The 15,975-nt window shown below is 39.5% G+C and overlaps 1 long non-coding RNA gene across 1 annotated transcript; it reads left to right on the forward strand.

Annotated features, from left to right (window-relative positions):
* The first annotated feature begins 21 nt into the window (after positions 1 to 21).
* LOC105513431 lies at positions 22 to 5,551 on the forward strand. Its single transcript, XR_001002027.1, has 2 exons — positions 22 to 5,371; positions 5,428 to 5,551. It is a non-coding gene; the product is annotated as an uncharacterized LOC105513431 (long non-coding RNA).
* Positions 5,552 to 15,975: the final 10,424 nt, after the last annotated feature.

Raw genomic sequence — 15,975 nt, forward strand, 5'->3', positions numbered from 1 at the left:
GACAGCTTGTTGAGGTGTTCAAACCAAAGTACCTGGAACCATAATCTGCCATCAGATTGCTAAACATTCACATAATCCCATGTTTCACAGGGCTACAGGGAAGGCAAATACATCTTAGATGAGCCACTTCCAAGGAGAGCAGTTCCTGGGCTGCAAAACTAGATCTGGATTTTGTTACTTAGGCCTCTCTAAAAACTGAGGTCATGGATATGACGTAGCTTTTCTTCTCATCTTTGCCATTGTTACTTTTGTATTTAGGGGAATTAAATCTCTTTTTAAAGAGCTTCCTTCCCCCTTTACCCCATTTGTATTTTTAAAAACTAAGGTATATATATTTGCTTGTTTTTGCATTCTTTTATTTTGTGCTCCATTCCCTGCTTTACCAAGTAAGTACCACATAAAAGTGGAGGTGCAAAAGTATGGTAAATCTCCTCCCTTAACCTTATTGCCTGCGTGGGTGATAGCTAATAGAAAAGTTGATCGATTTTTTTTCAGTGGGTTTTTTGGGAGTATATACTTTTAAAATGTACATACATGTTTTTAATAGTTTTGTATTATTTCATTTTGTATATATTTTTTCCTGATGAAGAGTGATATATCATCCTGTGAAAATTTTATCTGCCCTTCCCATGTTACCTATATGGGCAATAGCTACAGACTAGTTTTTTGGTTTCCTTCTTTGGAAGAAGGTGGTGATGTTGAGAGGAGAGCAGAGTATGTTCTTTTAAAAGTGTGTACAGATGTTTTTGCTATTTTGTGTTATTTCATTTTGTATTTCATTCATCCATTTTGTGGACGTGCAGCTAAAACGTGGTGGTCCAAAAGCATGACAGATGTTCCCTTTGCCTTTATCCTTATTGTTCTCATGGACAGTAACTAACAGAGCAATCCTAGTTGCTGTTGTTTTGATCTAGTCTTGGGGGCTGGGGTTGTATATTCTTTCAAGTGTGTATAAATATTGTGCCACCTTTTTATACTTCATTTTATACTTGTTTCCTTGTATGGATGCATATATAATGAAAACTGAGGTTCAGAGTATGACAAATCTCCTCTTTTCCCTTTTCCTTATTGCCTATTTAGGCAGTAGCTAATAGAGTAGTTTGTTTTGTTTTGGGGTGTGGGAGAGAGTGGAGTATGCACTTAATGTATATAAATATACTTACTACTACATTGTATTACTAATTTAGTTCATACTGTGTCCTCATAGACATGAAAGTACCAATGAAATGTGGAGATCTCAATGTGTAACAGTCTCCCATTCTCCTCATCCCTTATTGACTGCTGGGCAGTAGCTAACAGAGTAGTTGTCAAGTGGAGTATTTGAGGTGAAGGGGAGGGATGGGGAAGGTAGGAAAAGGCACTTAATGTATATACTTGTTTTTACTACTACATTGTATTAATTCATCGGGTGCCCAGAGTAAATGGTACCTAATGAACCATGGAGTTCCAGATGTATAACAGTCTCCTCTTTTCCCTTTCCCTTATTGCCTATGTGGGCAATACTTAGAGTAGTTTGGGTTTATTGAAGATTTTTTGCTAGGAGAGAGAAAATGGTTTCAGGGTAAGAGTATATACTTTAAACATGTATATACATATTTTTGCTACTTTTCTGTCACAACCTTTCTTACCTTGTCCTTTACATGGATATATTTAGAAAATTGAGGTTCAGCCTGTAACAACTCTCCTCTTGTCCCCTTCCCTTAGATTGCCTGTGTGGGCAGGTGTCTAAGAGAGTAGTTGATTAGCTTCAGGGATTCTTCTGTGGGTATTGGGGTATATACTTTTGTATATGTATGTACATATTTTTACTTCTTTATTATAGTGTTTAATTGGGTACCCGGTCCTTCACTTGGACATGTAGGTTCCTAATGAGCTGTGGAGTTATAGATGTATAACAGTCTCTTCTCCCTTAACCCTTTTTATGTATATGGGCAATAATTTTAAAGTAGCTTGGATTTTTTGAAGTTTTGAGGGGTGGGAGGGATCTAAGGGCAGATTATATACTTTTAAAAAATGTATATATACTTTTCATTACTATATTGTATTATTTCATGCTGTACCCAGTCCATTGCTTGGACTTACAGGTACCTAATGAAACGTGGAGGTCCGGATGTATGAAAATCTCCTCTTTTCCCCTTTCCTTATTGCCTCTGTGGGCAATAATTATAGAGTAGTATAGATGGTTTTTCTTTTTTACTCCATCTCCCTATCTCCAGGAGGGTGGGGTGTGCACTTTTAGAAATGTATATAAATGTTCTTGCTTCTTTTTCCTGTTACTTCATTGTGTGCCAAGGCCTTTCCATGGATACTTAGGTACGTAATGAAAATTGAGGTTCATTCTATGAAAAAATCTCCCCTTCTCCCCTTCCCTTATTGCCTGTTTTGGCAATGACTAGTAGAGTAGTTTAAGGGATTTATTTTTTTGGTGGGGGGAGGTGGGGGAATTTCTGGGTGTGTCTTTTTTTTTAATGTATATAAAAGTTTGCTAGTTGTTGTTGTTGTTGTTCTTTCACTCTCAACACAGTTTTTTGTTTAGAGTTGTAGGAATCAAATGTAACGAGGGACCCAGACCCAGGAACATGGTAAATATTCTTTCCCTTCCTCAGAGCCTGTGTACACAAGCAAATAGTATATGAGCACTACAGGGTTTGGGTTTTGGTTTTTTGCTTTTGAGGGTTTTAATGAGGAGTGAGATTGTGAGAGGAAAAGGCAAGATATATAATTTTTTAATGTATATAAATGTTTTGCCCCTTTTTGGTGTTAACTTCATTTTGAATCTGGTCCTTTGTATGACCACTTAGGTACTTAATAGTAATAAAGTTGAGATTAACTCTATGAAAAATATCCCATACTCCCCATCCCTCATTGCCTAGGGGGCAATGGTAGAATAGATGTTTGGTTTCTTTTGGGGTGTGTGTGTGTGTGTGTGTGTGTGTGTGTGTGTGTATACACAAGGACACACATTTATATACTATACACACACATTTTAATGTATATAAATATTTGCTACATTCTGTGTTATATAATGTGGTACCCAGTCCTCTGCTGGGACATGTATGTATATAATGAAACTTGGAGGTCCAGACGTATGATAACTCTCCTCTGTTTCCCTTCCCTCATTGCCTGCAGGGGCAATGGTTTCATATCTTGGGTTTTTTATTGTTTAATTTTTTGTGTGGGGAGGGGTTCTTTGGGCGGGTAGTAGTTAGGGGGAAAGGACAGTGTCTATACTTTTTAAAGATGTATATAAATGTTTTCATGTTATTGGTTTTGTACCTAGTCCTTTGCATGGATATATAGGTACTTAATGAAAATCGAGGATCAGTGTATGACAAATCTCCCATCCTCCCCTTTCCTTATTGCCTGTGTTGGCAATAGCAAGTAGAATAGTTGTGTGTTGTTTACTTACTTATCTGTTTTGGAGACATTTCTATTTTTGGTAGGGGAATATTCTTAATAAGTATAAATATGTTTTCATATCTTTATTTCATTTTGTAGTCTTTTGCATGGCTATGTAGGGACCTAATGGAAGTTGAGTTTCGTAATATGACACCTCACTTCTTCTTTTCCTACTTATGTGGTTATTTTATTTCATTCTCTAGGATCTATTCCATTAAGGATACAAGCATATAGATGCACATATATCATTTGCTTCTTTTTTCCTCCATTATTTTCTTTTAACACTAAGTCCCTTGCAAGGGACCTGACTGTACCTAACAAAAATAAAGACCTACTAAATCCCTGCCGTCTGGCTGGAAGGTGTAGCAGTGTAGTGATGTAACTAATGGCAACAAGTGTGCAGCAGATAAAACAGGAGAAGACATTCGGCTGTGGTTGAGTTGTGAAAGCTAATTAGATCCAGCATTTCTGATGTTGATTCAAATTGAATGAGATAGTGAAAAGGGACCTGTGCTTTTGTAAATTCTAGAAAGGCAAGAGGACAGTATTGAATAAAGATGTGTTTAAACTTCATTGCTCGTATATCTTTTAGTAACTGGTAAACCAGCAAAGCTGATAAGCCAATAAGAGTGCTGTCTAGAACTCATTTGCAAACCCTTAAGCGTAGCTTCTTGAGGCCTGGACTTGTGGTTCATCTATAGAAGTCTATTATGATTGCATCAATTGCATAGCTTGTGTACCTGGTAGAAATTGTTTGTTGGAGTGACCCTTTTGAGTTATTGACATGGCTCTGATGAATAGAACATGAGCCCCAAAACTAAATCCAAAAGGAATTTTCTATCTTTCATCCCCCACATGTGGCAAGACAAGTTAGCCCTTTCCTACCCAGAGTTATTTTGTGTGACTGCATCTTTCTCCGCTGTTCTCCATTGTGTGCTTTACTTTTTGTCTTTAGTGCCTACACTGTTAGGTGTTTTTCTTCACTGGCATTCACAAATTTAAGCCATTGCTGCCTCATTAGCCTTGTATTTTGTGTGCATATCATGTATCCAGAACTGTATGTTCACTTTAAGCATTCTTACATCACACTGTCTCTTCATCTACCATATGGTAAATGTTAAAACTCCACATTTGTCTGCATCAGAGAAAATGCATATGCACACATCCTCCCCCCTTCCCTCTCTGCTGTCTTCCCTTCCTTCAAGTCTCTTAGCATTGTTTGTTTTCCCATTTCTGACACTACTACTCCATGCTGAAGATTTGCCATATTACTGTTTTGGAAATATTGAATGATAGAACTCCTAGAAAATTTTGAAAGAAATGTTATATACTGTATATCAAACTCTCAGGTTCTAGTGTTGAAAAAGCCTATACTTTGCTATTACTTATACCTGCTGCCATAGAAAAAACTAAGTTTATTCATGACACATTTAAATTTGATCAGAAGTAAAAGAAAAAAGGGCACCTTTTCGGAGCTAGTCATGGTAGTCATTAGTGATATTTCTGAACAGTTCTTAACTTAAAATACTTCAAAGGAAGTAAAGGTCATGGCTTAGCTGAAGGAAATGCTCCAGAAATTGGACTTTATAAACCATCAGTACAATAATACGCTGTGTATGTATGTGTATATAAAATGAGAATTATGGCATAATTGGAGCATTTGCATTAATCAACAAACTCAGATTGAGACGAAACTTAGTCTTACAGCTGTCTTGATTAAAGCCAAGTGTTCCATGTTGCTGTGAAGAATAGCCTCTTTCAAATACTTTGGAAAGTAGTCACTTGGAAACTTGTAAAGGTATTACATTTTTATATTTAAACACCTATAGAGATCTTCAATTCCTTGAGTCTGAGCTTGTGGGTGGAATTCTAAATTTGTATCATAATCTGTCTTTTGTGAAAGATTTTGAAAATATGTATATATATAATATTGTATATGCAAATTGTGTTGTTTCACTTGTAAAGGGAAAAGGCTTATTTTTCTTTATATTTCTGCAAATTGTGTTGTTTCACTTGTAAAGGGAAAAGGCTTATTTTTCTTTATATTTCTAATAACTTGTTTTGCATATGACCAGCACTGACTGAAAGGCATGTGTAACTGCAAACACTGTTGCTTTTTTGTGAAATGAAAATAAAAGTATTTAAATACAAATATTGTGTGGACTCTTTGGATTAACGTATATATAAAGTGGTATTTCTTCTTAGGTTATGACCTCTACCGGGGCAGCTCCTGTACTCATTGTCTTTTGTGATTAGTTTTTTTATTTCACCAGTATCCAGTATCTTTATTGCATATACCTCAGTTGACATTTGACATTTGGAGGTGGCTAATTCTTTGTTGTGGGGGCTATTCTGTGAATCATAGGACATTTTGCAGCATCCCTCCCATGCCAATTGCAACTAGTTGCCAATAGCAACTCTTGTCCCCAGTTGTGACAACTAAAACCTCTCCTCCAGACATTGCCAAATGTCCCCTGAGGTGAGGGTTAAAACTTTGAGTGGATGCATAGGGCGGAGAACTCTAAGTAACAGTCATGGGAGCTCCATCAGGACCATTATTTACTGTTTGGACTAAAGCAGTTCTCGTAAACACTCAGGTCAGCTAAGTAGCCAGCTGATGCAGTAGTCATACAGTACCTAAATCAGTGTGAGAAATGTCATACGTGTCATATGCCAGTGAAACCAAGGAACACTGTCTTACTTTGAAGGTGAGACACTGGATGTTATCAGGGAAATATCCCTTGCATTGATTCACATATAAGTAGGAGTATGAGTGCACCTTTTTAGAGGCACACTGCCACAGTTACATTCCTGGTCAGGTCTACAAAAGGAGCTTCTTGATTCTATCTGCATGAGGATCCTTGAGGGAGAATTGAGAATTTCTTAGGCTTCCAGATATATGAACTAGAATGAGAGATCTTTGAGAAAAATAAAATGAAGACATAAACAGCCACTAAATCCATAGGGCAGCCCATGTTCAATCCTGCATGTAGGACCCAAAGATCTCTGTAATTTTTAACTTGAGCAAAATTATTGGAATATTACTATTATCACATAACAAAAGGTAACAATTTCAAGAAATTTAAATACTTGAAAGGCTATGAAATAATTAGGCTGGTATCAATCAGAACTAGAATTGATTTCTGGTTCAATCATTTTCCACTTAGATAGTTGTTACTAATTCCTGTTTGCCTCAGTTTCCTCCATTTATAAAACCGAGATACTGCCTGCCTACCTACCTTGCAGGGCTGTTAGCATTAAATAAAATAACCTATAAATTGTTTAGTATATTGCCTGGCCCAGGCAGAGTAAATATTAACTGTCATTGTTAAAACTCCCAGCTGCTTAGTGAGGTGTATGGATATTAATATCTTCAGCTACAGATGGAAATGAGTTTTTAAAATTGAATAAGGTTATATAACTTGCCAGTCAGGAAATTACAGAAATAATTTTAGTCTAATATGCTTTTTATTTAAGCCTTAAATATGCAAAGATTTTATTTGAGAGGCATTATGTTAGGAAAAACGTGGAGTTATATAGGTTTCACTACTGAAGTTAATTCTGGCTGTCGCTGAATTTGGTTAATTAAAAGTAGATACAAAACAAAATACTCTTGACTAATCTGCAAAGCAAATCTACTTTGCAGTAATAACATGAAGAACAGGTATGTAGGAAAATACACCTGGTGCTTCCTAGGTACTCCACGAATACTCATTTCCTTCTCTCAGTTTACTTGCCTAAGTATGCAAATGAATCAAACATGCCTAAGTCTCCATTCTAGCTAGAAAAAAAATTGTTTGCAACTTAGGCATTAGAGGGCGTGATGGAGAGAAATTGGCCAAATATTTTAGGACCTCGGATTACTAGTGCTAGAAGGAAAACTTCCTTCACATGACCTAGTCTAAATTTCCTCCTTTTACAGATTAAGGGCATTGGAAGTTATGCTTGAGCTAAAATCCCACATGATATAACATTGTATGTTAATTTTGTATATGTTTTTAGATTAGAAACAGTTTATATGCATCATTTTTGAGACAAATGATGTGCAATTGCCTGCGGGATACTGCTTCTTTGGAGAAGAGAGTATTAGAATTTGCTGTTGAAAGAGGTTTCATTATTGTTGAGTGCAGAGCTAAATTAAACTATCCTAATGTTTTCACTTTTACATTTAATGATGCTGTGAATGATTCAAATAACATGATCTCAAAAGAGTAGCGTGGTTTTTTTTTTTTTTGAATGTTTAAATGAAGTGAATTACATTGAAGTAATCTCTCAAGTAGAAGATACTAATGTCAGAAGGTTCAGACACTCCTTCGCCACCAAAGGGAATCTCGGGAAGGAGGGAGGGTGGTTAGCGTTGGTAAAGTAACAACTGCCACAATGGCAGAACATAAATATTAAGCTTCACCAACTACAGGTAGAAAGTGAAAATGAACCATTTTCCTAAAGTACAGTCATGTGCCACGATGATGGTCCCATTGTAATAGAGCTGAAAAATTCCCATTGCCTTGTGACATCTTGATGATCCTAACCCCGTGTAGGCCAAGGCTAATGTGTTTGGTTTTGTCTTAGTTTTTAACAAAAACAGTTAAAAAATAAATTAAAAATTTTTAATATAAAACTTACGGAATAAGATATAAAGAAAATTATTTTGTGCAACTGTACGATGTGTTTGTGTTTAAACTGTTATTACAAATGAATCAAAAGTTAAAACATTTTAAATGGTTAAAAAGTTTACATCAAGCTAAGGTTAATTTATTATTGAAGAAAGAAAAATTATTTTATCAACTTAGTGTAGCCTAAGTGTACAATGTTTATAAAGCCTACAGTAGGGTACAGTAATGTCCTAGGCCTTTACATTCACTCACTCAACTCACGCAGAGCAACTTCCAGTCCTGCAGGCTCCATGCATGGTAAGTTTTCTACACAGCTGCACCATTTTAAAAATCTTCCTAACACTGTTTTTACTGTACCTTTTCTATGTTTACATGTATTTAGATGCACAAATACCATTGTGTTATAATTGCCTGTGGTATTCAGTACAGTCATGTGCTATACAGGTTTGTAGCCTAGGAGCGAAGCAATAGGCTATACCATATCGCCTAGGTGTGTAGTAGTCTAAGCCACCAAGATTTGTGTTGTTTGCACCATGATGAAATCAGCAAACAATGCATGAGTGTAGTTTGAAATCAGCCCGAGATGGGCCTTCTGTCCTCAGCCACAGAATCCTAGACTTTGAGAGTAGACTGACATCCTTTCTTTTTTTTTTTTTTCCTTTGAGACAGGGTCTCACTCTGCCACCCAGGCTGGGGTGTAATGGCACGATAATGGCTCACTGCAGTGTCAACCTCCTGGGCTCAAACTATTCTCCCATCTCAGCCTCCCAAGTAACTGGGACCACAGGTGTGTGCCACCATGCCTGGCTAACTTTTTAAAATTTTGTATAAAGACAGCGGTCTCTCTATGCTGCCAAAGCTGGTCTTGAACTCCTGAACTCAAGTGATCCTCCCACCTCAGCCTCCCAAAGTGCTGGGATTACAGGCCTGAGCCACCATGCCCAGCCTCTTTCCTATTTTTCAACAGACCTCCTGTTGCCACAAGGACAGGAACTTCAAGAAGTCTACAGGCATGGGAAAAGAGGCAATATTAAACAATTTAAAAACCATTGATTTCACTTGCTTTATGGAGGAGACAACCTGAATGCAGTTGGCCCTCTTCTGCCCCGCATGCATGTCTGTAGTTTCTTTTCAGCCTTGAGCAAACCTAGACTTGGAACTTAGCACCTCTTCAAGATTCCTTTCCACAAAATGCACTAAAGCCAAAGCATTGCTGAGCAATATAGGTTTTCTCCAAGATAGTACCCAGAGGAGAGTCTAGGAGGGAAGTTACTCTCACATGCTGTTAACAGTGTCATCCTCACTTATATTTCTGTTCTCCAGAGTCTCTCCTTTATCTTGCCATTTCTGGGGGGGGGTCTTTTTGTGTGCTCCTCACCCAAATTACACACACACACCCCCAGGCCTTGCTGACGCCTCACTCCAAGCAAATCAAAAGCTCCACAAAACTAACGGCCTATAGTGAGCAGCTGGCCCCAAGGTTTGGAGGCCTTTTGCTATTTGGACATGCTCCCTGGAGTCTCACCCCTTCCCATAAGCAAGCAGCTTATCAACTATTTATTTCAAACAAGTGTTCTTAGAAATCTTTATCTGCCTGTGTAGATTGGCAACAGATTTTTCTTCCTATGTTTTTCCAGACTAATAGATAATTGACTTCTATCTGACCCCATCCAGACTTGGTGCAAGAGAAAGCAGCCATAAATTGAACTGGTGGAAGAGGAAAGCCAAGGCATACTTTAAAAATATTTTTATGGATCATTTATTCAACAAATATTGTGATCTGTCCACTATGCATCAGGCCCTGAGCTCGTGGGTACCCGAGACTTGACTCTAATGTGCATAGCTGGCTCAGGGCGGAGAATTGCCACCTGGGTTTTATAACACGGCCTGCGTGGTGGGTGGTAGACAGTCGAGGGCATTGGGGTTCATGTGGAACAGAAGTGAAGGGTGTTGCCAGGGGAGGTTTCAAGCTGTGAAACTGGTGGTGGTGTAGCCTGTTTCAATGGCAGCACACCATCTTGAGTGGGGCAAGTCTGGGGGACTCGCATTCCTCAGCCAGAAGTCTCCCTCTGTTCATTGGAGTGTGCAGAGGAATGTGAGAAGTGGAGACCTCTCACCGCTGCTTAAGTACCACGTTGAATGCCCTGTGTCATTATTGGGAACCAGAGGTGCTTTTGATCCACACTGAGTAACCACACAGGTATACATTCCTGCGGGTGTTCCAAGTGAATGACAGGAGGTGGGAAATTAATTGCCTGTTTCAGTTTCACTCCAGGTTTCTCCTAAATTCTAATTAGCCATAAATGAGCTTGGCTCTCCTCAACCTGAGTTGTAAGAGTGCTTTCTTGTCTGAGTTCCTCTGTGTGGCTAAGAATAAAGAGAGTGTTTCAAGATAGACTTGTAATGCAGGGAGTCTTGACTTAACACCTAAACTTCAATAAAAGGAGGGTCTGTGGCTGCCTGGAGTGGAAAGCCCCTAGGTGAAGTTCCCGAGCATAATCAATTAAATGTGCCACACAGGAAATGGCACTGTTTGCCTGATTGACTTCTTCATGACAGGCACCCGCCTCAGTTATTTCAATGACTGCCCTCTAGCCTCAGTAATCAGAGCAGGAATTCTGATCTTTGACCTCTCCAGGGTCCTTGCCTTAAGAGCAGTCTGCTCAAGTCTTTTAGAATGTGCCTGGGCTGCAGTTTCAGCTGGACTGGTGTGGGCTGGTTGGGGAGAACTCTGGTGGCTTCTGTCCTTGCCCGGTGCTCACCAGGAGTGACCAGGAACAGACGGGGAGGCTTGTCTGTCCTCAAACAGCTTAGAGTCCACACAGCACTCGTGGAAACTTCCAGACTCACATGGAAAAGAAGAGAAATTCAGATGAAATTGAAGAAATCCTGGGAAATGTGCTTCTTGTGAAAGGGTGCTTTAAAAAAGCATAGTTTCCAGTGAAGTGGCCTAGAATGAAAGCTTTCCCCTTTGTAGTTTGAAATGAACGGTTAACTCTAAACGGTATCCTGTACCTTCCTGTAAAGTGGCTGAGCTGATCTGTGGTCTGATTTAGATAGCCTAGAAATTTCCACTGGCCAGGATGACCAGGAAGGAAGTTGAGCTGTTTTGAGTAAGACTGGCTCCAACAGGAGATGTGGAAGGTGGTGCTTTCCCAGGGCAGCTGAATGCCTTCCAGGGTGAAAACACTATCCCAGGTCTCTGTAGGCAAGGAATCTTCCCTAGGGTCTGTGAGACAAGGGTACTAGCGGGGAAGGCAGAGGAGTGCTGGTCCTCAAAGGTGTTTCTTGTTTGACTTAAAAATGGTTGTCCTGAGTTAGCACAGGAGCCTGGTCAACCCATAATGAGGCTGATGTACTGACTGTTGGTTTGCTGTGAAAAGTAGTTCTGAGTGGCATTACCCTAGTGTACGAAAGAGAACTGCAGCTCAGCCTCAGCCTTAGCCTTATGACTGCTCCAGGAACATTTCCTATTTCACTCCTTTCTAGACGAGTTCTGCAAGTAATTGGCAGAAAAACATAGAATGTGCATTTCAGACCAGTCTTACCTAATAAGAGGGATGAGTATTTGAGAGTATTAGGCACTGGACTTTGTGGAGAAGGCAGTTTGGCAAACATTCCCTGTGGGATTTTCTGCAGCTCTTGTCTCCACAAGTGTTTGTTCATGGTGATGACATTTAAAACAGGTGCTTCATATCTTAGGATTCCAAGCTTGGTGATGCTCCATACATACTAATGGCCCACCTGTGCAGACCATTTTGGGGGAGAGGAAGCATCCCTGGGGGTAAGAAGAGATACATTATGCAGGTCAGCCAGTGGCTGGGATGGGTTAGAAGAAAGCAGGTTAATTAAGGGAATGGAATGGAATGGATGGATGGATAGATAGATAGATAGATAGATAGATAGATAGATAGATAGATAGATAGATAGATTGTGTGTGTGAATGTGGATGTGGGAAGAGAGGGAAGAATATGGACAGATATTTCAGGAGCTGCTGGATGGAGGGAGGAGGAAAGGAATATTTAAAAGACATGTTTAAGAAATTTAGCCAAATAATATATGTGGCACCCATTTTTCAATCAACACAGACCATAAGGAAAGATCTACTTTGCTCTTCAGCAGTCAGGACTCCTCAGGCAGTCAGAGTACATTCTAAGCACAACACAAAATGCAGACAAGAATGACAAACTCACCCCTTCTTTGGGAATTGTGACCCTGCTTCTGCCACTGCACTTAGTAGTGAAACTCTTCTTACAAAAAAGAGACTCCTGTTTGGTGTATTTATCTCACTTATGAAGGCCCTGAATTTGAACATCTTCTCTGGCCATTGGGCTTTATGAGAATTCCTCTCATAAATGCAGAAGCTGTAATCTGGTTCATCCATCTACCAGGGAAGCTTTCTCAGGTGGGCAAATAGTAACAGAACTCAGTTTTACATAAACAAGGTACTAAGTCAATGACTTGCCCACCTCAAGCTACATGTAGTAGGTGCTCCACAATGTGTTAGATGTAGTAAGATGAAGGAAGCATTAAGGCAGAGGGTAAAGAAGGTACACGAAACAAGGGACTTAACACTTTAAACATTTTGTATTATTTGAACTGTTTATAGCTAGTATGTGCTGCTTTCATAATTTAAGGAAAAGGATGGCCGGACATGGTGGCCCACGCCTGTAATCCCAGCACTTTGGGAGGCCGAGGCGCGCGGATGACCTGAGGTCAAGAGTTCAAGAACAGCCTGGCCAACATGGTGAAAACCTGTCTCTACTAAAAATACAAAAAATTAACCAAGCGTGGTGGCAGATGCCTGTAATCCCAGCTACTCAGAAGGCTGAGGTAGGAGAATAGGTTGAACCTGGGAGGCAGAGATTATAGTGAGCCGAGATTGTGCCATTGCACTCCAGCCTGGGCAACAAGAGTGAAACACCATCTCAAAAAAAAAGAAAAAGGAAAGTTCATGATCAATAAACAAACATTTATTATCTTTCAAATTTCACTATAGAAAATATTCAAAATGTAATTACAGAGTGATGTCAGTGAAAATGGCAGAGTAAGAATCTCTGAAAGTTCACTCTTCCATAAAAAAGCGAGGAAAAATCTGGCAAAAACTGTGAGAACCATTTTTTCCAGAAAACTAGAAATTAACCAAAGGCTTGCAGCAACCCAGGGAGTGTTAAGAGAAACAGTGGAATCTCAGAACGATGAGTTTTGTGACATTTTACCTTACCCTAGACCCTCTCCCTGAGACCCAACTCAGTAGCAGTCTTGAAAGATAATAGCCTGCATTCCTGGTACTGGAGAAAACAGAATTGTCATGATTGGACCCATCTGGTGGTTCTTTTCAAGACCCCATTCTATAGCGCTGTCCTTATTTGACCTTACTTGAGCTTACTCCATTGTAAAGCTTCAGGGAGGAGAAGAAAGGGTGTTTGTTGAGCGTTACCGCCACCACATGTTGATGGAGAGTGAAATGACTGCCAGTATGGTTTACTGCCACTGTCTTAATTCATTCTAAGACACTAACAGTTTCACCCATCATTACTCTTTCACCATCAGTACAAATGTCAATACAGTCATTAAAAAGACAAAGAGTGTCTTAATATTGCTAGGAAAATAGTTTTGAGCCCAGCTTCTCTCTGAAAGAGTGTTGGCTACCAGAGGTCCATGAACCACTGCTGCACTAGAATAGAAATACCTGTTGCATGTTGTCATCAAATACAGTAGAAAAGTGAATCAGTAATGAAGGGAGACAAACAAAGGAGGAAGAAGGAAAGGAAGGAGAGAAATCTCACTGAGAAAATCTAACAATCTCAACATTCTCCTCATTCCTTTGTCCTGCCGTCCTGATCATGGACAGGAAGCTTTTGCTGGAAACCTCTGAATGATATACTAGGTCTACACATGCCCAACATTGCCTCAACACCCCTTTGGTACATGGAGAACTTGGTACATAGAATTGTGGATAGGTCATGTGACTGAACCAGGGATGAAAACCTGATGCACGGGATACATATCACAGTTTGGGCTGAGCCAATAAATTTTGCAAATGTCATGACATTGGCTTATAGAGGGACCTGATGCATTAAATCAAAGGTGCTGGATTTATGAAGCTGACTTGTTAGGTGCCCTCTGAGGCTATGCTAGGGTAAGGCAATGCTGGATTGTCTGAGACGTTCCTGGCTTTACCACTGAAAGTCCTGCATTCCAGGAACTCCTCTCAGCTCCAGGCAAACTGGATGGTTGGTCATCCTACAAAGACACCATTGTGAGTAGCTCCACACATCCATGCGGAAATAGACAAGTGAAGCAGACACATATAAGCAGAGATGTAAGATTATGAGCCAAATCTAGAGTTAGTGAGAGAATATACCTTGATTCTTGATTATTTTCTCTTCCTTCATTTGCCCACCCATTACTCCATTTATTGGACCAAAGCTTATTGAGTATTCACTTGTGCCAGGCAATTTGGTAGGAACAGGAATGGCCTTGAGGTCTAGGTATGCTTCCTATTCTTGGATTTTTCAGGATTCCTGAAGCTCTTCCAATAAAACCCATTTTTCCATTCAATGGGCTCCTATTCCTTACAAACAAAAATGCTTGTCCCTAAATACTTATCCGTGAAAATGATGAAGTGGATAGGAAAGAAGGCCGGAGGAGGATGTTTCCACAACTCTTTGAATCAGTGCATAAAGAACTCGTTTATGGCATGTGTCAACCTGTGTCCTCCTGTGGGATCCAGTTTGGGAACAGTGATATACATGATCTTAGTGGCTGGGAACAGGAGGAGTAAGCAGACACTTTTAGGCATGGTCACAAACCACTAGCTTGATTTCACATCTTTCTGATGTGACAGGGCCCGTAGTTGGAAAACTGTACCACACTTCAGTGAAGAGTGCATGTCCTTAATAAGATCATCTAGCAGCTCTAATTTGTTTGACAAAGACTCCAAAACCAATTACAGAAGCATTTGCAGAGAGTAGAAACAGTTTGCCTTTCTTCTATTTTACTCAGACACATTTTGGGTTCATTTCTATTTCTGATTGTTTAGAATTACAAGGTGGTAGGCAAAATAATCCCTCCTCCCTCAAAGATGTCCATGTCCTAATCCCTGGAACCTATGAATTTGCTAACTGACATGGCAAAAGAGAATTAAGTTTGCAGATAAAACAGGGAGATTATCATAGATTATTCAGTTGGGTCCTATGGGTCACAAGGGTCCTTGAAAGTGGAAGATAGAGGTAGAAAAGATCAGAGTGATGCAACCTGAGCAGGACTTCAAGAGCTTTTGCTGGCTTAGGAGATGGAGGAAGGGGACCACTAGCCAAGGAATGCAGCAGCCTCTAGAAGTGGGAAAAAGCAGGGAAGGGGTCCTACCCAGCACCTACAGAAAGATATACAGCACAAGGCCTTGATTTTAACCCAGTAAGATCCATGGCAGACTTCCGACCTACAGAACTATAAGATAATGATTTTGTGTGTTTAAGTCACTAAATTTATGGTAATTTGTTACAGCAGCAAGTGCAGAATTAATACACACTTTTTGGGGCAGTTAGAAAAGTTGGATCTAATCAGTTGCTACAAAAGTGCTAACTACAAATCCCATAATCCTTAACTCTGAGGAAGGAGCTCTAAGCTTCAGATACGTTATCACAAATGCAAGCAGAGCTGCATGACAACAACAACCAAAATAAATATACAGTTTCAGAAGCAGTCAGCTAGAGATTAGAACCACCAACATCCTCTTCTAGACCATGTCTCTTGGTATAAACTTCTGGTTCTTACTTTCTTTCTCTTTTACATTTTGAAAAATCCAGAGAATGATTCAAAATACAGAAATTGTCATTAATGATAATTTTCTCAAATATGAGAATTCACTGGATGGTAAAAATTGGAGGAATCCATGGCTCTCAGAGAGTCCCATGAATAGAGGAAATACCTAAATCAGTAATTTTTAGCATCTCTT

The sequence above is a fragment of the Colobus angolensis genome, unplaced genomic scaffold (genome assembly GCF_000951035.1).
Source record: "Colobus angolensis palliatus isolate OR3802 unplaced genomic scaffold, Cang.pa_1.0 Scaffold23, whole genome shotgun sequence".
Taxonomy (NCBI): Eukaryota; Metazoa; Chordata; class Mammalia; order Primates; family Cercopithecidae; genus Colobus; species Colobus angolensis.